Here is a 19,218-nt window from a genome sequence, read left to right as displayed (position 1 = left end):
CGTTTTGCCTAAATATTATTGATTTTTGTTTTATTGTCCTTCTTTTTTATTATTATTGCTATTCACAAACATTAAATGTGTTATATTTTTATAAATAAATCGTGGTCGATTGATTGATAGCCTAACCTGAATATGCCGGTCATTTTAAAAAAGCTTCTCGTTTTGAAATTGTGAAAAATGTTAGGCCGAAGTGAAGCTACATAATCGTCTTTGTCATCCACCCTTTCCACTTTAAATTTACGCCTATTTACCTTTGCTACCGGTCACATTGTAAACTAATTATGCGGGTTAAATGTAAAATAACAAAAAATACTTAAAAAGCACACTCTCTACAATGTCATTCTTGCCACAAATAATTGCAAAAAACTCACACAGAAATCCTTAATTTGTCTTAGCATAAAACAAACTTGCCTTATGCTCGTTAAATAACTGCCACGATATTATCAGGCGATAGAACGACAACATTTGCAGATAAAAACCTATATATAACTACAACATTAGAGCCATAGAATGACAACATATGTACATAAAAACCGTGACAAATAGACTATTGTTAGAAATGTGTCATTTAAATGGGCGGCAAAGTCATACATGTCATGAGTATTGGTTTTGCGGGCTTAAACTATTCTCGCTGTCAGATGTCTGTGGGCCGGTGGCACAGTCACCCGTATTACTAAAAATAGAGAACAAAAAGCTTAATTACCTTATTGAAGTAGACTTGCAGCTTTCATCAGCAGCAAACTTAACACAGAGGTCAACTACAACACTACTAGCTCAACTGATGATCAAATACTTTCCTCGTGTGATTGCTTACGGCTCATTCTGCACCAAACTGATTGCGTTTGCTTCGGCGCCTTTAATTCGTTTTGCTCAACATCAATCGGCCAGTTTAAATGGCCGCTTTCAAAGCAGTCGGCTCCTTTTTCATCAAGTAAATTTTGGGTGGGGTATATATGTCCCCGGGCTTCAAGGTACAGGGGTGCCAAGATGAGGCTTACAAACGCCAAAATAAGGCTTTTTATTCTTAAAATACAATGTTTTAATAAAATTTGAATTGTTTTGCCGTATAAAGTAAGGTATATTATGTTAACGTAGTAGAAATGTGACTAAATATGGATAGGGGTGCGCCAATTTTATAGTTTGCCCCCGGGCGCAAAATACTCTGGCTATACGCCACTGGGTACAAGCAAGCCCTTATAAGGTGTGTCCCTAAAAAAACAGCATTTTTATCCTGATAGTGTTGTTTCTGTGTTTTTCAACAAACCTTGGCTCAGGTGCTACGTAATATCGTAAATGGAACGCGAGTAATTTTAAGTTTTATGCGTGAGTTTAGCGAAATTAACACAAATGTAAAAATATTGCAAATGCTGTGAGTTGTATTCTCTATCTGCCACAATAACTTGGCCTTTAATATAAAATCGAGTGTCACTGGAAGCTAGGTTTTTCAATTTGTTACTTTAGTCTTGTTTTAATTCAGGGGTTCCCAACCTTGTTACGATCTCGTACCACTTGGACGCTCTGTACTGTCACGCGTATCACTTTAGCAGAAAAAGAATTTAATTGAATCATATTTTTATCTATTTTTAGCTTACAACTAGCATTATTCAACGCTATTTGTAGCTTAGGACTTAAGCTTTAAAACAGTCGATTATATCTATCAAAAGCAATCATTTTTCCAGGCGGGGATCTAGGATGATTGTTTGGGGGGCAATGCATTGTTTCGAATATGACGTTACAAAGCTGCACAACAAACCTTAAGAAAACCAAACAGTTTGTTTATTTCCAGGTTGGAGAAGTGGTGCTTTTAATACAAAAGTCACATTACAAAGCTGTAGCACGAAGCGAAAAATTGCCTTTATATCTTTTAAGTTGTTAAAAGCATTTATATGAGGTGATGAGAGTAACGACGCCTTTAAGCTAAAGCAACTTCAATAAAGCGGGCCAAGAGATATACAAGAAGCTTTAAGATTCGCGAATTCTTTTGCATTTATAATGTTACCCTAGTGACAAAAAATAAATTTTTTAAAAGCCATTTGTGGTATTTGTGAAAACCAGAAAAGTACCAGAATATTACAGCTATTAATTCCAGTATAATATGAAAAGCAACTAAACCATAAAACATGCCTACAAAACGGATGTATTTACAAATACGATGCGTTTCTACACAGTATTAAAATCTTTGTGATTTTTACAGTTACCTACATTTGGAAGGCATTGAAATAGAAAAACAAAGTCTATGTTAACATTAAAGAACAAGTATAAAGTAAAGTGTAAGCTTTGAAACAGAACAATAACAAAGAAATAATTACACAGTAAAAATGGAAAAGTTAGCATTTGCACAAATGGATGACAACACTGAAATATTTGCTCTTCCTGTACAACATACCTTCTGCATAGCTGTGTAAGCCCAGAATACAAAGAGATCTCTATTGCGATGAGATTCGAACCAAACGAAAGCTATCTTTACACGCGGGAAAATAAAACCGCTCAATGCTTCTTTGTAAGCCCCGAGAGAATGTCAAGTGAGCCTCGAAACTTTTTGTAATATTGGAAAAGAAATTATTTGTATTACCAATATGCATAGACACAATCGTTTTAGACTTAAATACGCACTATCCATGAAAAATTATTAATATTGAGACATTTAGATACAGTTTGTCGTGGATTTAGGTTTTTGCATGCCATAAAGGTAAAACCCACTTTAGGTTTTGCAAGTCGTGGCTTATGTAGAACACAATGAATCATTTTGCGATAAAATCGAACGCAAAGAGAATACTTGTGAAGTTATAGAAGGGCGAGTGAGTCGCCGATGAACTCTGTGAGTTGCCAGAGCGAACTCGTCAATCCACTTGCAACGGCGAGTCCGCAAACTCCTAAGGCAGCTCCCGAGTAGAAGCACTTCTCAACCAAACGCAATCTGAACAAATTAAACACAATGTTAAAACGGGCTCAGCCATCTTGTTTTGTGCAATGTTTTCTGGTGAACTAATCTTCTTAGGTTTCGACTAACATTAAAACGCAATCTGAACAAATTAAACACACGGTTAAAACGGGCTCACCCATCTAATCGCATTTTAAGATTAAACGCATGAATAAACTTTGTTTATTTTAACTTTTTGTGTAATACTTTCTAATAAGACCACAAAACAAAGCTTAAATGCACACATTTGGGCTCTGATACTACATCAGTATCGGACCAGTAGCGATACGATAAATCTGATATTATCGGACAGCCAAAAGTAAAAACATAATAAAAACGAATCCAACCATCCAATAGAGATAAAAAGAAAATTCGGTGATGAATCGGCGAAACTAGGATATGAACAAATATGAAGGTAGATTCTAGGGATTTCAATATTTTGGCGAAAAAAGTGTGATCTAATGAAACCACTACGAATTCTAGGGCAGTGGTCAGCAAACTTTTTTTGTCGCGGCCCAAAGTAAATTTTTCAGAGCTATTGTAGGCCCACTAAAACCACTACGAAGCAGTGACGGATTCTGAATATTTGATTTTTAGGTGAAATATTACACGGCGCCTTTATGCCCAAAACTCTGCCATACCATATTATAAAACATACTATACAACGAAGAATATACGCGCATAGCGAGAAAATTTTTTTAATTACACATAGTTAAAGTTGACAAAAATATATTTCGACAGGCATTTAGGACCACATTGGGCACGCGAGTCTTTTCAAACTGAGCCAAATTAAAAATTCTATGCCACACCAATATTTACAATAAAGTGCAATGAATGTACGGCTATCACGCGGCCCACAACTACATGATATCACTCAGCTGCTCAAAAGTAACTCGCGGCAGACATCTGGGCCGCGGCCCATAGTTTGCCGACCGCTGTTCTAGGGATTTCGATATTTTGGTGGAAAATGTGATCTAATGAAGTCACCACGAATCTTCTTTAGAAAAATTCATTGTTTTACGTTTACAGTGTCATGTCACAAATAAACATGAAAGTATTTATAAGATCACAATTTCTGGTTTTAAACAAAAGCTCCACAAGCATAAAGTTCCTTACTTGGTTAGTTTTTGTTTCGATTGTAGATCGTTGTTCTTCTGCTTTAGAATGAACTGGTTGCAACCGGCGATGTAAGTTGTGAAGTAATCTTCCCACTGATAAACCCCGCAATCAAGGTTGTAAGCCTGAGAAACAATTAACAAATAGCTTGATAATGAGTTTTAAAGCCAAAAAGGTCGAGTAAATCCACATCATCTTGATTAAGACGTTTCGATTCACACTTGTATCATCGTCAGTTAATCTCATTGTTTTTAACAGCACTTTCTGAGCACATAACTTATACTGAGCATAAAATTAATTCAAAGACTGTTCAAAAAACGTTGGAAAAATAAGGTTCCACAAAATATAAGGCTTTTTTCATAGACTGATGATGCCAGATTGGCGAAATATATTTCTCTATTAATAACTAGTCTAGAACTTATAAATGACTAATTATGACTCGGACAAGAAAGTCTAAAGTATATTGCTACCAACCACTTGAAGTCCTTGTCGTCATTAACGTGTATTGGGGCGAGGAGATATCTTCTTTTTTACAGATTCAGTTTGCGTTCTACAAAGACTTTTCAATACGCAAATCAATTCAAAGGCATTTAAACGCTTTTAAAGATTCAAATAATTTGTAACAAACGTGCAACACACAAATTTAACCCTATGATTAGATGCTCTGAACTAGAAGACCTTGTAATATTTCACCTTTTGATCTTCAGCATTCAGTGAGGAACGCAGTTGATCGACATTCGTGTTGCTGAACTTGAAGTTTGTCGTAAAAAAGAATTCCATCACTTCCATGGCGCTCATGATCTTTTCATTGAGTCTTGCCATTCTGAAAAAATAAAGAAATATTGAAGTCTTTGCCATTCTGAAATTAAACATTATATTTTGTGGAATTAGCGTAGCATTTGGTTCAGAATAAAGTATTTTTGTGAACTGGGACTTCTTGCCTAAATGGTGATAGTCATTCAAACAAGTAATCCAATTTGATGTCATATTGAAAAAAAAACAGACAATTGTTATAACATAATAAAGGAAGTTTAAATCCTAACAGTTTGAGAGGTGTAAAGACAGGTTGACAAAAAGCTAGATATTGAATGATAAAATAAAGTTTCATCTAGACTATTACCTTTAATATTAAAAAAAAAATAATAAAAAAACTAGACAGAACATTGCACGATTCAACAAACGAAAATTTCAAGAGAAGCAAAAATTTCAAAACTGTTCAATCCACAATAAGGCACAGGTGGCAAACTAGAGTTTTCAGCTTCTGCTTGGACTTTATTTTATTTCAAGTATAACTCACTTTTGTTTTTTCCTCATAAGGGCCAGACCGGCATCCATCGCATGGGCAGGAATAGTTTGCGAATAAAAGGTGGTGGGATCGTACAGCTTTCTGCATATAAATAAATTAAATGTTTAAATCCATGAACACGCCTTTGCCGAAAGCGTTGCAATAATGAAAACTATATCTCTTTATGTTAAATAAAGTAATCAGGTGGCACTATATAAAAAAAATTGTATTTAATAGCTTTCGCACAAGAAACTCTTCTTTGGAAAACTATATTTAACAATATATATTTGATAAAATGTGACAATCACAAAAGCAAAACTAAAGAATCTATTTCACCTGTTATTGGTGCATAACACCCAAGGGGCACGGAATGGGTCGCTTGGATTCTCTGCCACATTGTTCTTTGCAAGTGAAACTGGAAACAAAAATATAAATTGTAAACGATGAATTTAAGCCAGGGCTGTGGAGTCGGGACTCAACAGAGTCGGTTTATTTTGCTGGAGTAGAGAACACGGGGTTTAAGTTAGAATTTAGACTACCCTTATGGGTTAATGAATTATATGACACACTACGAGTGGTATGTTAAACATATCTACCTAGTTTCGTTTAATAAATGTGTGAAATACAGGCTGTAGAGTCGGATCCGGACTGGGCAATCGCAGAAACAGGACATTTGGTGAAAGTCGAACTCCGGATTGAGTTTGGTGAAAGTCGAACTCCGGAAGACTACGCTAAACTAAGACTACACAAACATAAGAGTCCCGAGCCAGATGTGCACAGCACCAAATTTCAAAACTGATAATGTCACAAACTGTGAAGTGCAAAGGTGAAATACCATAAGGTAGATAAAGTCAATTTTTTTTTTTTTTTTTTTGTTTATAAGATCCATATCTTTGACTTTGCCTTAAATTTTCCCTTCGGCAAAACTTTGCCCAACTTAACTGAACAATTTTAGATATGTGAACTTCTGCAGCCTGGAACCCAACAAAATCAACATGGCAACACAATTTTTCCCATTGGTTAAGAAACACTAAAACCTACATTTACTGATGTAACACTTTTAGTTAAAGTTGTCCATTCTTACTCAAGCGGTCCATAGCAAGGCCGTTTTTGATGCCAGAGTTGACGTGGTAGATGGGAAGTGATCCATTGACCCTCGGAACTCGGTCGCAAGTAAAGGAACTGGTGCTTTCATTGTCCGAAGATGAATCCCCTGGAAATTCATGTTTAACCGGTTAAGTTTTAAATTGATCAACAATAAATATAGGTGGAATTAGTTCTTCATAGTAAACAGCCTGAAAACCTCTTGGTAATATAGAATGACTACATTAGAGTAAAAATGCAGTTTTGGAACAGATTTTTTATACAGGACTCAAAATACAAAAAGAACACAACAACAATGAAGTAAAAAAAATTTACATGTTTTCGAACAGGGGTTTATTTATCAAATTAATACAAAATTAGTGGTAATAAATGCAAACACTGGCTAGATACAAGCGTTTTTTTCTCAAGCATAAAATAGTTTTGTACAAATTAAAACAAAGTAAATTGTAGAATGAATATCAAGGCACGTGGATAAGTAAGTAGCATTTTGTGGAAATTTAAAAAAATTCTTTGTTGATTTTCACATGGTCAGATGACAAAATGCAACCTACTTCTGTATGGGCTTTGATATTCATTGTCCATCTAACTACAACAAAAGCGGATATGAACAAAAACGCCAACTTTTTGTAATCTATCTGTATTTACAACCTTGTAAGCCAATTTCCCCAAGCGATGAAACTGCACTGTCACTCTCGTAGCCGAGCGAGCACCTTCTTTCTGCTGAGTCACAAGCGGTCTTCATCGCCGCGCAAATCACGCCGTTGACAACAAAGTCGACCGGTATGAGGTCACAGGTTATGGAGTTGTCGACAATCACAGAACGAAGCACACCCTTGGCGTACGCTATTATGAAAGCGGTGGGTCCGTACACGTTTGTACACCAACCCTGGAGAAAAAGCAGAAATTTTTGATATCAAAGACTATAATGCAGTGAAATTTGAAATACTACTAAGCAGTACACTGGTAGCCTTAAGTAACCCAGTGGTTTCAAGGTGCAATTTCAAAGCTTGAAGTTGAAATTTTTTAAGAACATAGTTTTTTTTCTATTTGAAAGCCTCCTAATACAACTTTGTGTATGATTTGGGTACAATAAATCAAATGACATTTTCCTACATGCATAGAGTTGATTGCGATGTCCCAGTTCCGTTTTTAGTGACACTACAGAAATCCACTCAACGGAAATTCAAGTCGGTATTTTATAGTTTCTTATGGGTTTTGTAAACCATAAAACGTTGGGAACCACTGGACTAACCGATTCAGTCAATCCACTAAGGATTTTTGTGCAAACCAGAGGTCAGGCTAGAACCATTTGTATTATTTCTGGACTGAAACCATCAAACTTATACTTACACTAGAAACTTACCGGCAAAGGTTCTTTGTAAGCTGGTATTATCATGCTGGGCCTGACGATGCAGATTGGAAGATGAGATCCTTCTCTTGCAACGACGTCCTCAGCAAGCGCCTTCGTCAGCGTGTAAGTGGTCGGTCTGAAGCAAAAACGCAACGTTTATGTACAACTTCAAACCAGTAATTCTATTACACCAGAAGCCTTTGTCAGCGTGTATGTGTACGGTCTATAAAACCAAAACGCAGCATGTTGTATAAAAGTCACGAGAGGAATTTTGATACAAAATTATTCTTTTTTAGAAGCTTTTGGCTTAGTTATTTTAGAAAAATGTTGTATTTGTGTGATGTGATATGTATAAATTGTTTATTAGAAAGTTTGTATGGTCCTGTTCTGAGGCGAATTTTTTTTTTTTTAGATTTTCGTTTGCTTGACAGTTTTCAAGTTACGTCAAAATATGACTTAATAAAACAATAAATTTATAAAAAAAATTTGCCAAGTAGTCTCTGCTGGAAACTAGAGAAAAGTGTTATGAAGGTCTAATGGCCAAGGTATCTCAGGCAGTGCATATTAAATATGTGGTGTTAAAGCATTCTAGCTTGTGGCACATTAAGTATAAAGTATTTTAGGCACTGTTTTCTCCTAGCAACACTTTTAAAACTTGGTATTTGTCCTTATATTGGCAAGAACACGGTTTAAAGCAGGGGTGACAAACCTATTTGCTGTGGCGGCTTTGTCAGTTACCGCTGACGGCGCTGAGTACAACTGTTTACTTATACTATGAAACCTGTTAAAATCATAAACAATTGTTCATCAAACCAAACTAATCGACCCATGCGAACCATACAGCTGAAATTATTTAACGCAATATGGAAATATGAAATAAAAAAAATAACAAATAAACATTTAATGAATTTTGTTGCTCAATGAGAAATTTGGAAACATTTTTGCTTTGCTAAGCACTTGATATTAGGACGAACTGTTGATGTGGCAACTCTCAACTGCATACTAAGATGTACGTCTGTTAGCCTTGACCTGTAACGACTTTTTGTGATGTTCATTTTAAAAAAAAATGTTCCCACAGATATGTGCTTCCTAAAACCCGCGGGCCCTGTTTTCGTCACCCCTAGTTTAAAGGAGTTCTTAACTTCTTGGGCCACTTCCAGGGTAAAACAAACATTTATTTCAAAGTGACCTTTTGTCAAAATGTCCTAATAACTAACCTAATGACTTTAATTTCGCTTTGAATTAGCGAATATGGTCACCTACCTCTTGCCAAAAAGTTGCAGTGTGACCTTTGTGATAAGGTCATCGCCCATCCACCGGAGGGAACCCTCGAGGTCGAGGTAATCGATTCCAACATCGTAAAGCTTTTCATCGTTTTCTTGTCGGTTGCAATGGACATACGCTGGACAAAAATTCTCTATATATTAAACAATACAATGCCTTACATATAGATAAAAAAGTTAGATTTAAAAAAAAAACTTTTTTTTATGAAATATATATTATAGTTTACACAAAAAAAGTGTATGGCAATAGCACTTTATAAGGTAGTTACAACGTCAAAACAATTTTCTGGCTTTTAATTAAATATATTTAACCTTATCCTTGAACAAAAATATATCGGTAGGAAAAAGCTTTAAATTACAATTTCTCGTGACAAAATTCCATGGATGGGGGAGAAGTTAAATCGGTAGTTTCTAAACTTTTCAGCTTGTGGCACAGTAAAAAACTAAAATATTTCATGCCACACCATGTACAAAAACAACAAGTTTAACAGGTCTATCTTTGCTCGTTTATTTTTGATACATTGAATTTCGGAATCTTTGTAACTGTTTTTTAAAGTATTGTCAGTAGTGAATGAAATTTATAACTCTACAACAATTTTTAGTTTGCTACATGATTATTTAATTTTCCTCATTTAAAGATAATTTAATAAAGTTAATAAATATTGACAAAAGAATTACACCTGGTCTGCGCTCGTACATCCTAACAGTTAACCGACCTGCGATGGTCAGGCCCAACAGTTACCCACCCTTCAGGAAAAAAAATGGTAACCCTCGGCCTAGTGTGTGGAATATGGGTATATTTACCCTATAATAGTGTAACCTAGCACAAATTTACAAAGTTAATCACATAAAGCATTTGAAAAAAAATGTGATTTTGAAAGCTTTATCGTTTAATAAAACAGCAAAATTAAAATTTTTTGTGTAACACTGCATATTGCTAATACACACCTGTGGAGATGTGAACGAATGCTTGGAGGTTGTTTCGTTCAGGTCAAAATATTTTGAGAAGCCTCCTCACACACTGGACGTTTATTTCGAAGGCCAACCTGTAGAAATTAATAAATAACCAGTGGTTAATAAGCTTTTTTAGACGGCAGCAGACTAAACAGACAAAAACAAATTAGGGGTATACTTTAACACCATCATGTAATTAACACTTAACAAGCATGCGGGGCATTATGAATTACACATAATTTAATTCAGTAACTGTGATATTAAAATGTACATACGATTTTATAAGTAGACATTTATATACAAATCAATATCATTGCATTAGTAACTTAGCAAAACTGAGTTACTACATATGAAGCAACAAAATTTAAAACAATAATAATAATCGCATTTTTTTATTCCAGACCGGGGGTAACCCCTTGGGAGCACCCATGCACACTTAAGAATCAGATGTATGCGCTGGTCAACAATCCTACCACAGCGTTCAAACAATTAAAGCAACGCAAAATATTTGTGTTAGGGTGCAGGTTAGTGTGTGGGTGGGGGTTGGTCAAGTATTATTTTTATTAGTACTGCTGAACCTACCCAAACGCTAAGCTGCACCGACCCTAACTCAAATAATGTTCGTTGTGGGATCCTAGACCAGCACCCAGTAGCTTGATTATTTTGAAAGCGGAATACTTTTGCCGAACATATCAAATAACAACAGTAGATCGTTATTAAATACAAAGTATCGGAAATCCTGAGACGTTGTGTATACTTAAGTGCCCTCACCGGAGGTGTTCATTGAACTTAAGTGCCCTAATCTGAGGTGTTCGTTGAACTTAAGTGCCCTAATCTGAGGTGTTCGTTGAACTTAAGTGCCCAAATCTGAGGTGTTCGTTGAACTTAAGTGCCCTAACCTGAGGTGTTCGTTAAACTTAAGTACCCTAACCTGAGGTGTTCGTTAAACTTAAGTGTCGTAACCCGAGGTGTTCGTTAAACTTAAGTGCCTTAACCTGAGGTGTTCGTTGAACTCAAGTGCCTTAACCTGAGGTGTTCGTTAAACTTAAGTGCCTTAACCTGAGGTGTTCGTTGAACTTAAGTGCCTTAACCTGAGGTGTTTGTTAACCTTAAGTGCCCTAACCTGAGGTGTTCGTTAAACTTAAGTGCCCTAACCTGATTTGTTCGTTGAACTTAAGTGCCTTAACCTGAGGTGTTCGTTGAACTTAAGTGCCCTAACCTGAGGTGTTCGTTGAACTTGAGTGTTGCAGCGCAATGGATGAAAACCTGGCACTTCTTCTGTAGAATCTCCCTTGAAGTTTGATCCAAGCCAAGATCTTCAGCGCCAAGGTCGCACGAAACAAATTCGAGCTTTGACGCAAAACCATAGTTGCCATTTTTTTCTCACAGTAATCAACTAGATTTACCAAAAAAATAATCTAAAAACATGTAGATTTTTATGGAGAAATCTAAAAAAATAATCTAAAGATGATTTTTGAAAATATTCAATACTTTTGGACAAAAAATCAACATAAAAGCTTAATCAACGCTTGAGGCTTAATGCCGTATAAAGTTGCATAAAGGGACTTGCTTGATGCTTTAGATTTAAGATTTCTGCTTTATAAAACATTTTACTGAACATGACGAGTAGAGTTACTGAAATTTCGATTTTATATCTCATCATTTTTTTTTCAGTTTGCCAAAAAAATCTTTTGAAATTATTGAAATATTTATCGTCAATAGCGAATCTGTCACTAATTTAATAATCTAAAAAAACATCTAACATCTAGATTGTATAATCCTACATCTATATTCAAACCAAAACATCTAAATCTAGATTAAAATAATCTAGAATGGCAACTATGCGCAAAACTCGGCTGCAGCTCACGAAGAACGTCGAAAGCCTGGAAGGGTAAAAGGTTTAAACGTCAAATGACTCAAAGAGATTTAAACCAATGAGTGAAAAGTTGAGGAAAATAGCGAATTTGTTTGGTCGTCTGTCACGCTCTGGTGCATATGAAGAAACAACAAAGTTTAGAGTAGACTCGTTTACTCGTAGTTCTGTTTGTGCCATCAACAGCCTCTGATTGGTACAGGGTTAAGCACCTTTTTGCCTCGGATCGTCAAAAAAATGGTTGAACAGATTGGCATGGCTTTTGAACTCTGATTTGAGTTCAGGCCAAGTCATTTAGCCGCGGTATATAATACTACCACAACGAACATTATTTGGGTTAGGGTGTGGTGCGGGTTAGCGTTTGGGTTTTGGTAGGTTAATCAGCAATATTGATCAAAAACCCTGATCAAAATATTGTGCTTTGCTTTAATACCTGTTTTAACGCTATGGTTGGATTCTAGAACAAAATCGTACCACCAAGAAGCGAGCCAAAATTAAAATATTCAAAGAAGAATTCTGTAGTAATCTGTAGTATATTTATGGATTCCTTAAGGCTTGCAATTAAAAGCAAGTCCGCTTGTGAGAAGCTGAGGCAATCTGGCTTACTTTGTTTGCCAAGTTCTCGTCTTTTAAATGATTACAGGTATACCATATTAAATTATATATTTTTAGTTTAAGAAAAATATATAAATATTTTATAAACAAAAGCGAAGGTGGTCTAGAATCCTAACCCAGATGTCTCTTTCAATGACTAAAAAGGTGAAAATTGTTAACGTAAAATCCTGGAAGGGTTAAAGTTTTAACTTTAAACGCCAAAATCCTTTAAAGGATAGAGGCTTTAACGTCAAAATCAAGAAAGGGTAATAGTTTAAACGTCCAAATTCTAAAAGGGTAGGCATTTTAACTAATATCAACTCTTGGAGAGATAGATGAAAAAACGTCAAAATTCTGGAAGGTTAAGGGTTCATCCCCAGGGTTTAAGTTTTTAACGGCTAAAATGCGACCCCGAAAAAACACTGCGACTAAGATATATCAACGTCGAAAACATGAAAAGGGAAAGAGCTAACGTCAAACTCTTGGAAACGTAAAGACTTAACATCAAAACCTGGAAGCGTAAGGGTCTTACGATTTGTTCGCTTTGAGCTTAAAACAGTTGAGTGAAGAGAAATTAGGTCGCCAAAGTTTCGCTGTTTTACTTATGCCTATAGTATTCGGGTAGCAACCACAAAAAAGGTTTAGAAACACTGTTGATCACAAGAACAGCTGTACATTTAACCCAGAGGCTCTTGAACTTTGGAACGCGGACTCATGGGGGTACGTGGACAAATTTTCGCGGTCTAAGCATGCCGAGGTAAAATCGTAGTGTATATTAAAAATAATAGAATAACATTTTTTTAAAAGAAAAATTTACTTAAGAAAAATTATTCCTTAGTTTCACATTTGCTGAGCCGAATACGCAACCAATTGTTTTTAGTGGACTGCTTTAAAAAAGTTTAAGAACTCCGGTTCTTTACCGAACAGCAACGCAATTAATATGACTGAATCGTAAAAAGTCTCTTTCTAATAATACGACCGACTTGAAAATCTAAACCAAAGTCTGATGGACACAACCATAACTCAGGGGTGGCGGTGGGATACATATGTTCCCGGACGCCAATGTTCAGGGGCGCCGAAATGAGGCTTACAAATGCCAAAATGAGGCTGCTTCTTCTTTAAATACAATGTTCTATAAAAATTTGAATTGTTTTGCCGTATAAAGTAAGGTGTATTAAGTTAACGTAATGGAAAATGTGATTAAACATGAAGGAGGGGGCGCCAATTATAAAGTGTGCACCCGGGCGGAAAATACCCTAGCTACCAATCTGCTTATGGAGTTGGAGAATAGAAAACCAGGGATAAAAAACAAGAATGCATAGAGTTACTTTCTTAAGACGAGGTTTTTGGGTAAACGAAATCCGTAAGATGAGGTTAGTTAGCCTACTTCCCGCATTTCCTTAACGTAATGCTGGTCCATATGCTATTGCTCATTGCTAAATTTGCAAGAATTCAACAAACTCATTTGGACACTTTTTGAAACTTGGGTGAAGTAAGCATTGGGTACTTAAGGTATTATATTTAAATATCCTTGCAAACTATTGATCGCGTGGGCTCCAGAAAACGATTGGTGTTGAAAGTCTTTAAAAACTCTTTTACATTTGTAAAAAAAGTGCGTTTAGCGGATACAGTGGTGGCAATCAGGTATAACTTAGTTTCTTTAACGTTTTTATTGGATCGAACGAATTTCGTAAGAAGATCCTCAGCATGATTTTAATCAGGGCTTTCCAAAATGTTCTCTCTGCAAGTAATTTTGCTCGAAAAGACTTAAGTCTTGACTTAAGGCCACCAGCATCGGCCGAACTCGTTGCGCGCTTTGTCGCCACCCGGCGGCACCGCTATAAGAAATCACCTGGAAAAAGCGGTCACTTGAAGCGTGAGCGAGCGAGCACACGAGGTGCTCGCATCGCGTGACCCGATCAATCGACGGCCGCCAAAGTTATTCAAGTTCTTAAACGGACCGCGTGGTCTATCCATTAACTTGAGTCATTGCAACATTGGTTTAGTGTCTTTAACACTCGTCAAATAATGCTTAACAATCGCATAACCTGTTCTTATTAAAGTTAGGTGATTGTGAGTGTTTGCCCAGACAAATCTCATTTGTATTTTTAGGTGTTTTAAACGAAAGCAATGAATAAGTCACAAACTTTCTAAATCTGTAAGTTTAAAAGCAACTTCATTATGAACGCAGTCTTACATAAGGTTGTTTTGTCAGTTGATATTTCACATTAGAGGTATTATTAAAATGTTTAGAGTAAGCTATTATTAATATGTGTATAATGGCTCATTCAGAGCTTCTACTCCACTAGTTGGCGCTCTGGCGCAAAACTTGGACAACTAGATTTATTTGAGAGTTAATTTAAATTTCATTAGCAATAAAATTAGCCGCATTTTGCTCCAAAATTTCAACAAGCCACTAGAATTTGCCTGGTGCCACCTCATAATGTTCCGGCAAAATATTTATCTTAGTTAGAGCGGACTTGGCGCTTTTGCAGCGAAATCACCTAAAACGTTTGCCAAAAGCGCAAAAAAAGTAAATGTGTTTATTTTCTTTTAACAGTTTGGTCGGTGCTACTGGGGATATACAGCAACAATATGACACAGACGTTCTCTATATGTATATTTTCTTTCATGGCAAACAATTGCAATATGGATAGTCGGAGTCCACATAGTGCTATTCTGTGGACACATAGAAAGGGTGAAAATACTGGACGGTGGCGTTAACTGGAAATATACCTTAGAAATGTCAAAACCTAAGAAAAAAACAAAGAATGAAAACAAATTGTATCTTGATGGCTAAGGTGATAGCAACGGTCCGGTCTGATTTAAAGTATAATGGATTATTTATAAATATACTTATTTCCAAAAGGGTCGATCGTACAGCAGTCAACAACATAGTGTACGGTTACCGCTGGTGCGTTTCCTATTGATCCTTGAACGTCATTTTTATAGCGACACGCGACATGAATCGAACGTCACGCGACGCTTGTATGACGTAACGCGACAGACATCTTAGCGAGAATGTGCCGACCTAGTGTAAGTGTGTAAAATAAGTGGCAAAATGGTGAAGGTAGGGTGGTTTTGTGTTGCTGGAGTCTGGAGAGAAAAAGGAACTTGCCAGAATATATTCGGTCGATCTTCAAGTATTCAGCATAACAATTGTCAGCTGGAGTAATGTTCATAACGTTTTCATGATTCTAAGTAAAACCAGGATTTGTAGGGAAACAAACTTGTTGTAGGTTTTCCAGGTATTATTTTCGTTTAATGAAAGTAGAAATATTTAAAATATACAGTTGATAATAATTTAATCGTTTCTACCAACAAAAACCCATTACTACTTTATATATAAATGCTTGAATCGATTAAAACGAGGTTTAGTGTAAAATTGATAAAAGAGATGTATTGCGAAAATGAAGTCGGACATTGCAACGAGTCTTTAACCATTTCTTGCATCTGTGGACACGTTCTGCAGTAAAAAATTAAAAAACTAAATACGATTTGTACTAATATAAGCATGTACACCAGGTTCAAGTAATAAAATGAGAGCAAAGTTTTGTCAGTCACAAATGCAGTACTTTACAGAAATACGCTCTTAACTTCATTATGTATAACCACGTCGATTGTTGTTTGGTAGTCATTTGTTTGGTAATAAATGTATTTGGAAGTTTGCCATTTCATAATGTTAAGTGAGTTTAGAGGGCAATTTACTCTGTTCAAGGTATTACTTAATATGAGCTTTCACATATTCTAACGTGAGTATTTAGTGCATGAAAATATTTTGTGCTGGAGTCAAGTCTTCCTGAGGGTCGCACGAGATAAACTAAGAAACGAAAATACGTGGAGAGCAAAGTGAGCGCGAAATTTGTTGGTTATATTCGCAATTCTCCGGATTTTCTTGCAACAGTTTATTACATAAAATTCATATGTTTTTTTTCATTTGCCGGCGGCGCACCGGTTAAAAAGCAGTGAATTACGTTGTTGATATGAATATTAACGTTTTAGCAACATTCATAAATACGAAGTGATAAAGTTAAATGTAAGCCCGCATACATTTTAATGTTTTCGGGCGCAGAATATGCAACGATATTTGGAAAATATTGCATTTTGAATTTAAGGCGCCAAAAAATGAGTTTGAACGTTGCAATAAGAGTTGCTTTTTTATATGTTTTGGTTGACTGTACATTTTGTTTAAAGGCGATTATGTTGATTTTTCTACCGGATAATGATTGTGATCAGCTTTTATATTACATTTGTACGACGTCGCTATTTTGTTGTGTTGTTTTATTTTTGTAAACACTCATCATGGAATGGCAGATACTAACAATTGAATTGGAAGATCGTGAAAACTGAACGTTTATTCCCAGTTGATCAGACTATTTGGAACCTTATTTCAAAGTATTTGCTGTTTTTCAGTCGCTCTTTAATATTCGGTATGGAATCGAAAACGCGTGAGAGTTATTAATTACAAACGGCCAGCACAATACCCACGGTGTGTGGCAAGCTATTTGGCTTCAGTAAAGACATTTAAATATTGTTTGCTAGTGCGATTCGTTTATAAAAAATCACTTCATTACTTTTAAATTGTTTTATTGGAAGTCTTGTTTATATACTACAAATTATTTTCTGCTGTAGTGTTGGGACATCAACGAACCAATTTGGCCTGTTGTCTTATTATTGTCTAAATAACTTCTTATAGTTTTGCCTTATTGATCGCATAGGGCAGAATATTTTCCAACCACGTTTTGTGGTTGACTTGCTGTATGTCTACCTTATTTAGTTAGTTGGATGGGTCAAATATAGGATGTAGAGTCGGAGCCAGACTCGCCGGAGTCGGCAAATTTGGGCGAAGTATTTATCATTGTTTCGCTTAGAGCAGACCCTGACAAGCAATTTAATCCGGCCCGCGGCCTTTTTGTAATAAAATACATATAAGCAAAACAAGGGCGAGTTTTTACATGATTGGCCAACGAAAGTTTAAGAAACTTAAACAGGCTATTTAAAAACTAAAGACCAGGAGCAGATCCAGGATTCCGATGGTGAAATCCAAGCTATCAGGAATAATGTCATAAAATAAAAACTTAAAAAGTCCTATTTTTGTATGCCGAAAACGTAACTTAATCGCGCCAAGCGCGAAAAAAAATGCGCTGTATCCCTAAACCTAAAATGTCAGTCCTTACGTAAAGCCGAAAGTTAACTTGTTTACTAAAGGCAAACTACTACACTTATTTATAGCTTACATTACAATGTACTTTTAGAAAAAACAATCGTAGCACATTGTTATTATATGTAATATATTGCATTGTTGCTGTAATATGGGCCAAAGAACTTGGTAAATATAAGTCTCTCACTCCCCGTCGCAGCAAAGAGTTTTGAAAAAAAAAACTCTTGGTCAAAATGGAATTGATTAAAAACACTTTAAAAAACTAAAATAAGACTATTTTCTTAAAATAAGAAATAAGCACACAACTCTAAAATAAGCACGTTTCTTAGAAATAAGCACATTAGTGTTTTGTAAGACACTGCACCCAAAAATAATCACAAATCTTAGAAATAAGCACGGTATGGCAACCCTGGTTATATGCCAATTGTACCTAAAGTAACACGTCGGAAACTTATAGCCCCAAAAGCAAAAAAAAAGTTTTTTCTGCGGAATTACGTATTGTACCCTTGGCTTTAGGGTCAATTGACGCCAATAAATTAAGCAATGTACATTTTCATCTGCTCGATCCACTTATGTCTAAATTAAAGTTTACACAGATAGCCTATAGTCGCAATTTATCTTTCTTTTGAATTAGAATTAAAATGCGCATTTGCGCACCACTCCCAACGTAAAGTTTGTTAGCTTATTTGTGTTATAGCGTCGAAGTATGACGTCATATTGGGTTTATTCGAGATCTTATTTTTGACCCGGCCCTCCACAACATTTTTATTTTCTGATGCGGCCCGCGGTAAAAAAAATAAATGCTCAACCCTGGCGTAGAGTTTAGTTACGTAAGAGGATGACAAACTTTTACTTAAAATTCGGTAATTGCGTGACGACTCTGCCCTTGACTCTTTTCACAAACGAACTCGACTGACAGGAATTTATCGAGGAAAGCGAACCCATAGAACAAATTAAAAGAATTCGAAATATACCTTTTTTAAATCGCAAGTTTTGTCGAAATTTTGTGCGATAAAAATATGCGTCAAACTGTCGTTTCAAGGAAAATAATTAAATTGATGCTGAAGTTTAACAAAAACATATTATTATAGAAGAACTGCTAATTCCGACTATAGTTTTAAGGCGACACGTGACACCAAAATACCCGTTGGGATCCAATAATACCGCGATTGAAAACTTCAACAAATTATTTAGTGTTTGCACGCAATGGTATTTTAAAGGAGGTAAAACTGGGCAATATATGCGCATTATGTTTGCAAATTTTATTGCCGTTGGTTAAACGGAATGCAAAAAGTGTCACTGGTTTTGTTCAAGACTGCGGACTCGTGTCTCGAGTAAGACTACTCTAGTCCCGAGTCCGACGTGCGCAGTACTAAATTCGAAACACTCATAAGTCCACAAACTGTCAATTGCAAAGATGGAATAGCATATGGTGGGAATTTCCTAGTCACATATTGTGAGTGGATGAGTTGTATTACGACCCTATGAGTGGATTGCTGGAAATTTACCCTATATTTTATTTACCTATAAATGGGTAAAATACAGGCTTTAAGTGGATTTGGAGTCGAACTCGGTGG

The 19,218-nt window shown here is 35.9% G+C and overlaps 1 protein-coding gene and 1 pseudogene across 4 annotated transcripts in view; one reads left to right on the top strand and one right to left on the bottom strand.

Moving 5' to 3' along the window:
• Positions 1-2,784: 2,784 nt before the first annotated feature.
• Positions 2,785-12,180, bottom strand: LOC146137291 (fatty acyl-CoA reductase 1-like; annotated as a pseudogene).
• Positions 12,181-15,556: 3,376 nt separating this feature from the next.
• Positions 15,557-19,218, top strand: part of LOC146137288 (NACHT, LRR and PYD domains-containing protein 12-like) — a 176,930-nt gene continuing 173,268 nt past the window's right edge. For all 4 annotated transcript variants that reach the window (XM_083394125.1, XM_083394123.1, XM_083394122.1 and 1 more), the window contains exon 1: positions 15,557-15,728. The gene's annotated coding sequence lies outside the window, so the exon portion shown is untranslated. The remainder of the gene's footprint in view (positions 15,729-19,218) is intronic.

Source organism: Ascidiella aspersa, chromosome 7 (assembly GCF_963924565.1).
Source record: "Ascidiella aspersa chromosome 7, kaAscAspe10.2, whole genome shotgun sequence".
In the NCBI taxonomy this organism is placed as follows: Eukaryota; Metazoa; Chordata; class Ascidiacea; order Phlebobranchia; family Ascidiidae; genus Ascidiella; species Ascidiella aspersa.
This window is presented reverse-complemented; position numbering and strand designations above follow the sequence as displayed.